Below are 6,821 nucleotides of genomic sequence, written 5' to 3' on the forward strand. Positions count from 1 at the left end.
TTTTCATTTTATTCATTTTCCAGATGATGTTTTTAATCTTACTGTGAAATAACAACTTGGCCTATAGCAAATATTTCTGAGTCTTCTTTAGTTAATCAAGTTTCTGATATACCCAGAAATTTAATATACAGTATCTATATCCATATGTGTTAAGTTGCTTCAGTTGAGTCTGACTCTGTGTTACCCTATGGACTGTAGCCTGCCAGGCTTCTCTGTCCATGGGATTCCCCAGACAAGAATACTGGAGTAGGTTGCCATGCCCTCTGCCAGGGAATCTTCCCAGCCCAGGAATTGAACCTACGTCTCTTAAAAGTCTCCTGAATTGGCAGGTGGATTCTTTACTACTAGCACCACCTGGAAAATCCAATATCTGTATCTAAATGTGTACTCAAGCTTAGTTTAGTAGATTTTACAGTCTCTTATACCTCTAATTCAACAAATAATTATTGAACACTTATTATGTATGTAGCACATTTGGGTCTACAGTTGATTATATAATGGTCAAGTACCTGATATTAAAGAAGCAGCTGTGGAAATGAAGCATATATATATATATATATATATATATATATATGTATTATATATGGAGCTTCCCTGGTGGTTCAGACAGTAGAGAATCTGCCTGCAATGCAGGAGAGCTGGGTTTGATCCCTGGGTGGGGAAGATCACACCTGGAGAAGGGAATGGCTACCCACTCTAGTATTCTTGCTTGGAGAATCCCATGGACAGAGGAGTCTGGTAGGCTATCCTCAATGGGGAATGGCTAAGTACACACACGCACACACACACACATAATGATGACAGCTAGTCCTAAGGGCCTAAACTAGGCTAGCACAAGAGAGCCTGCAATTGAAGGCCTCCATGTGGGAGACATCGTTAGAAATTGGGGCCAACTGAATATGGTTGTCAAGAGAGAACTATATTGTATTAATGCGTAAAGGAAAACTTAGAAAGAAATAAACAGAAGGAAAAGAGTGAAACAAGTCAGAAACATCAAGGAAAGAGTTTGGGCAAGCAATTATTGACCAAATTTAAACTTGTATTTCTTTAAACGTTTTCAGTTTTAAAGACTCTCTTTAAAAATAAAATTTTAAATTGAATATATCCTCTCTAATCCTCTTCTCTTTCCAGTTTTGTGTTCTTCTGTTCTGATTATTGTCATTTTCACATCAGTTTGACTATATAGGAGAAAAATGTTTAAAACTAGCAATTATTGAGTTAAGTAGCATATTCTTTGTATTTTAAATTGTAAATGCAAAACTTTTCTAGGCTGAGGAAATGTAGGGCAAAATATAGTTTTTTTTCTCTTTAAGCTTCTTCCTCTGAGGTACAGATTTGAATAAATAAGTTTGACTTTGTGAGTTTTTCCTATTCAGAATCATTAACTTGGTTTTATAATAGGATACTGGACACATGTGAATTTTGCAGTTAGGTTCATATTCTCTAACCAGTCGATCTTTTCACCCAGCAAACTAACTTGTAAACCAAGGGTGGGGAACCTAGGTAATGTTTGGTTGTCCTATGGCTATCTGGACAGTGCTTTGTTTTCTACAGAACGCTACAGAGTACTACTGGTCAGTGACCAGATCAGAATGAAAGGTTATTGCTGAACAATGAAAGATGCCGGGATTCTAGGCCTCCAGAGGAGAAGAATTCAATCCGGGGCCAGAGAAGAGGCTTGATCGCTCAGAGCTTTTGTGTAATAAAGTTTTATTAAACTTCTTATCAACCTGCCTAAGAATTGACTCTTTCATCCCCCCTTTTCTTTTAGGAGAATTATGTTGCCAAGGGAAAGAGCGTCGTTCTTGTTCCATAACTTCTTCCTAGCTATTAAGGGGCATTGTCCCTAAATTGTTGAGGCAAATACTCTCCTACCCTCACATTGAGGGTCTCTGATCCAGGGGCCTCAAGTAATAGTTGAAGGAGGCTGGGGCACTTGTAGGAGCTTGGACAACCATTTGTAACTTAAAAGCCTTCATGCAACTAGAAACAAATCCAGCTACACAGTTACAGATGCAGGGAGCAAACAGCAGAAACAGAGCAATCAGAATTATTGTAATTAAGATAGTTTTCCACCATGGGGAACTAGTCAACTTCTCCCAAAGTGAGGCAATTGAGGTTTCAGGAGCATCCATAGCCTCAATCATCTTGTTCATGTGTTTAGTAAAATGAGTAACATTAGTGCTCATAGCAGGTATATATGTACAGCACTGGGTATGAATAATGGCACAAGTTCCTCCTTGTGCAGCTGTCAGAATATCTAAGGCCAATCTGTTTTGTAAAACCACCTTTCTAATTTGTACTTGTTTAGCATTAAGAGCTGAAATAGCTTTTTGAGAATCTTGTAATGTCTGTGGAGTATAATTAGTCAAAGCATCTACTCATAGCATAACATCTGTAGTTCCCAAAGATGGAACAAACACTGCAGCCAAATAATCATACCAGTGAAATACAGACCTTTCCCACCGAGTTTTAAGGTGTGGTAAATTAGCAGACTTTTCTGGGCGCTCTGAAAATATGAAGCTGTGAGTAAAGTCTAGACCTAGGGTGTATCTCCCTATCTAGCTAGGGAGGAGCCATGCCATGGGTAAGAGCCACATATCCAATGGGTCCCGTTTGGAGCAAGCCAGCGTGACTGAGATATCCAGGCCCAATCAGTGCCTGGTCAGGCAAAGGGAGGACCTGAACGAGTTGGAAAACACAGGAATGATTACATTGCATATTTCCTGAGGCAAAAATCCCAACTGTTTCCAATCATTATAATTAAGTTGTTGGCTAACTTCTGGGAATGGCTCTATTTGTTCCCAGCATATAGGGGCAGTAGATACTAGATGTCCTTTTTCAGGAGTCTTTGCTCCTCTTTTCTCATATATTTCTAATTCTTTCTCCGTATATTTTGGTTTTTCCTGTTCCACAGGACCGGTCCAGATTAAGGGCATCTGCAGTGAAGGGGTTTCCTAGAGTCACTTTTCTGGCTTGACAGTCAGCCAGCTGATTACCTTCAGCTACTTTACTCCCATCCCTGCTGTGCCCTTTGCAATGCATAACAGCTATTTCTTTAGGACACTATATAGCAGTTAAAAGTCTCCCAATCTCTCTGAAATGTTTAATAGGTTCTCCTGTTGCCATTTTAAAATGCCTTTCTTTCCATATTGCAGCATGAGCATGTAAAGTCAAATAAGCATACTTAGAATCAGGGTAGATATTTATTCGTTGCCCTTCGCTTAACTCTAGAGCTCGGTCAGAGCCACAGGCTCCGCAAACTGAGCACTGGTTCCCTGGGGGAGAGATTTTGCTTCTAAAACCTGTTCAGCCATCACCTGCTTTACGCTTCTCATCCCGAACAAAAGAACTGCCATCTGTAAATATTTCCTTGTCAGGCTTGTCTAAGGAAGTATCCATTAGATCTTCCCGAGCTGCATAGTTTAAAGTGAGAAATTGGGAACAATCGTGATCAGGTGTTTCATTTTCCTTATCAGGAAGAAAAGTGGCAGGATTTAAATTTCCACAGACTTTAAGCTTAGTTATTGATCCTTCTAACAACAATAACTAATATTCAAGAAGCCTACTGTCTGTCATCCAAGTATTAACCTTAGAGTTTAAGATTCCAGTCACATCATGAGAAGTTAGTACAGTAAGATTTCTTCCATTAATTATTTTTAAGGCTTCAGGTGTTAATAAAGCTGTTGCCCCAATTACTCTTAGACAGTGTGGCCACCCATGTGAAATTACATTTAATTCTTTACTTAAATAAGCAATATGTTGCTGGTGAGGCCCTCGGGGTTGTGTCAAAACTGCCAAGGCCATACTTTTTCTTTCAGTGACAAACAAATTAAATTCTGACCCTGTGGGCAAGCTCAAAGCAGGAGCTTGCAGGAAAGCAGTCTGAAGAGCCTTAAAAACCTTTGAGTATCTGGAGACGAAACCAGTTTGTCGGTTTGGGCCTGCTGGGTATCAGTTATAAGTTCATATAAAGGCCGGGCAAGTTCCTTATAACCCGGAATCCAAATGCAGCAGTAGCCTGTGATTCCTAAAAATCCTCTCAATTGTCTTAAAGTCATAGGTAGGGGATGATTTAGTATAGGTTTAATACCCTCAGGGCCTTTGGCCCTAGTCCCTTCTGCTATGATTAGGCCCAGATATCTAACAGATTGTTGACAAAGCTGAGCCTTTTCTCTTGATGCCTTGTAACCACAGCCTGCCAGAAAGTTTTATGAAATCTTCTGAGGCTTGTGAACAAGCTTCCTCTGTCTCAGCACAGAACAGAATATCATCTACATATTGTAGCACCACTGCTTTGGAGCTATTAAAGTTTTGTAGATTTTGTGACAAACTTTGCCCAAATAGGTGAGGGCTGTCATGAGATCTCTGGGGCAAAACTGTCCAGGTTAACTGAGAAGCTGGCTGCATAGAGTCTTCAAAGGCAAATAGAAATTGTCTTTCCTCCACCAAAGGCACTGAATAGAAGGCATCTTTTAAATCAATTACTGAGAAATATTTGGCTAGTGTAGGAATTTCAGACAATAGAGTATAAGGATTAGGCACCATGGGGTGTAAAGAAACTACAGCTTCATTTATTATTTATAAATCTTGAACTATTCTCCATTTACCATTTGATTTGTTTATACCCCAAACAGGAATGTTGCATGGACTGTTACAGGAAATTAATAGCCCCTGCTCCTTTAAATTCTCAGTGATGGGTTTTAACCCATCCTTAACCTCAGGTTTCAGTGGATACTGCTTCTTCTGTGGAACTAAGTGCTGGTCTTTGAGCTTGACAACTACAGGAATAGCATTTTGTGCTCGACCCATAGATTTTCCATCAGCCCACACTCTAGGATTTACATGTTGTTCAATTAAAGGGAGAGAAAGGGAGGGCTCCATATTCATGAAAACAGAGCCATGGACCTTGCTCACTATCAGTTTAATTCAGTTCAGTTGCTCAGTCGTGTCCGACTTTTTGTGACCCCATGAACCGCAGCACGCTAGGCCTCCCTGTCCATCACCAACTCCTGGAGTCCACCCAAACCATGTCCATTGTGTCGGTGATGCAATCCAACCATCTCATCCTCTGTTGTCCCCTTCTCCTCCTGCCCTCAATCCTTCCCATCATCAAGGTCTTTTCAAATGAGTCAGCTGTTCGCATCAGGTGGTCAGAGTATTGGAGTTTCAGCTTCAATATCAGTCCTTCCAATGAACACCCAGGACTGGTCTCCTTTAGGATGGACTGGTTGGATCTCCTTGCAGTCCAAGGGACTCTCAAGAGTCTTCTCCAACACCACAGTTCAAAAGCATCAATTCTTCAGTGCTCAGCTTTCTTTATAGTCCAACTCTCACATCCATACATGACCACTGGAAAGACCATAACCTTGACTAGATGGACCTTTGTTGGCAAAGTAATGTCTCTGCTTTTTAATATGCTGTCTAGGTTGGTCATAACTTTCCTTCCAAGGAGTAAGCATCTTTTAATTTCATGACTGCAATCACCATCTGCAGTGATTTTGGAGCCCAGAAAAATAACATCCGTCACTGATTCCACTGTTTCCCCATCTATTTCCCATGAAGTGATGGGACTAGATGCCATGATCTTAGTTTTCTGAATGTTGAGTTTTAAGCCAGCTTTTTCACTCTCCTCTCTCACTTTCATCAACAGGCTCTTTAGTTCTTCACTTTCTGTCATAAGGGTGGTATCATCAGCATATCTGAGGTTATTGATATTTCTCTTGGCAATCTTGATTCCAGCTTGTGCTTCCTCCAGCCCAGCATTTCTCATGATGTACTCTGCATATAAGTTAAATAAGCCGGGTGACAATGTACAGCCTTGATATACTCCTTTTCCTATTTGGAACCAGTCTGTTGTTCCATGTCCAGTTCTAACTGTTGCTTCCTGATCTGCCTACAGGTTTCTCAAGAGGCAGGTCAGGTGGTCTGGTAGTCCTATCTCTTTCAGAATTTTCTACAGTTTAAGACTCTGGTGCGATCAGAAACTTATGTGAAAATAGCACAGAGTTCCAGTTACATCTTAAAGAATAACTTTGAAGTAATACCTTTTACCTTGCCCAAACAGTCCCCCTACAGAAGTGGACCGGGATGAATGCGGGCCAGGGGCTTCAGTAAGCACAGAATAAGTTGCCCCGGTATCTAAAAGGAAATCGGTGGATTCCCCCCCCCCCCCGCCACAGTTATTAATACCTAGATTTCCTCAGGTGTAATTAGGATGGGAGCTTATGTGGGCACCCCTGGGCAACTTCAGTCTTGATTGTCTTGAGAATCTGACCCCTGAAACCTACGCCTCTGCGGGCAGTTTCTCCTCCAGTGTGTTTCCTTGCAGACCGGACATGGAGCCGGGGGCGGCTTAGATGCCTGAGGGCAATCCCGCTTGGGGTGCCGCTCCTTTCCACAGCAATAGCAAGCCCATCCCTTTTCACCTGGGTCCCTCTCGGCATTTTTCTCAGGTGTTTAAGCATGGTTCTGACAGCCATTACAAGGGCTTCTACCTGTCCCTTTGTCTTTCTCTGCCTTTCTTTCTTTTCCGCATATTCCCTACCGTAATAGACCGTTTGAGGCAGTTGCAATAGGTTATCTAGACTAGTTTGGTCCATCCGCCTGTTTTAGTAGCTTTCAGTGGATATCTGGAGCCAATTGAGAGAGAAATCTCTTTTAAGAACACTCTTCACTTTTGGGATCAATCTCAGTGAATCTGCGAAGGGCTTCTCTCAGTCTATCTAGGAATTTGCTAGGAGCTTCCTTCTCCTCCTATTCTATGTTTGCCAGTTTGGCATAGTTTAAAGTCTTAGCATGCACTTGCCTGAGTCCTTCAA

General features: G+C 41.4%; 1 pseudogene; it reads right to left on the reverse strand.

Moving 5' to 3' along the window:
* Positions 1 to 1,877: 1,877 nt before the first annotated feature.
* Positions 1,878 to 2,939, reverse strand: LOC139036757 (endogenous retrovirus group PABLB member 1 Env polyprotein-like; annotated as a pseudogene).
* Between the last annotated feature and the right edge of the window lie 3,882 nt (positions 2,940 to 6,821).

The sequence above is a fragment of the Odocoileus virginianus genome, chromosome 2 (assembly GCF_023699985.2).
Source record: "Odocoileus virginianus isolate 20LAN1187 ecotype Illinois chromosome 2, Ovbor_1.2, whole genome shotgun sequence".
Taxonomy (NCBI): domain Eukaryota; kingdom Metazoa; phylum Chordata; class Mammalia; order Artiodactyla; family Cervidae; genus Odocoileus; species Odocoileus virginianus.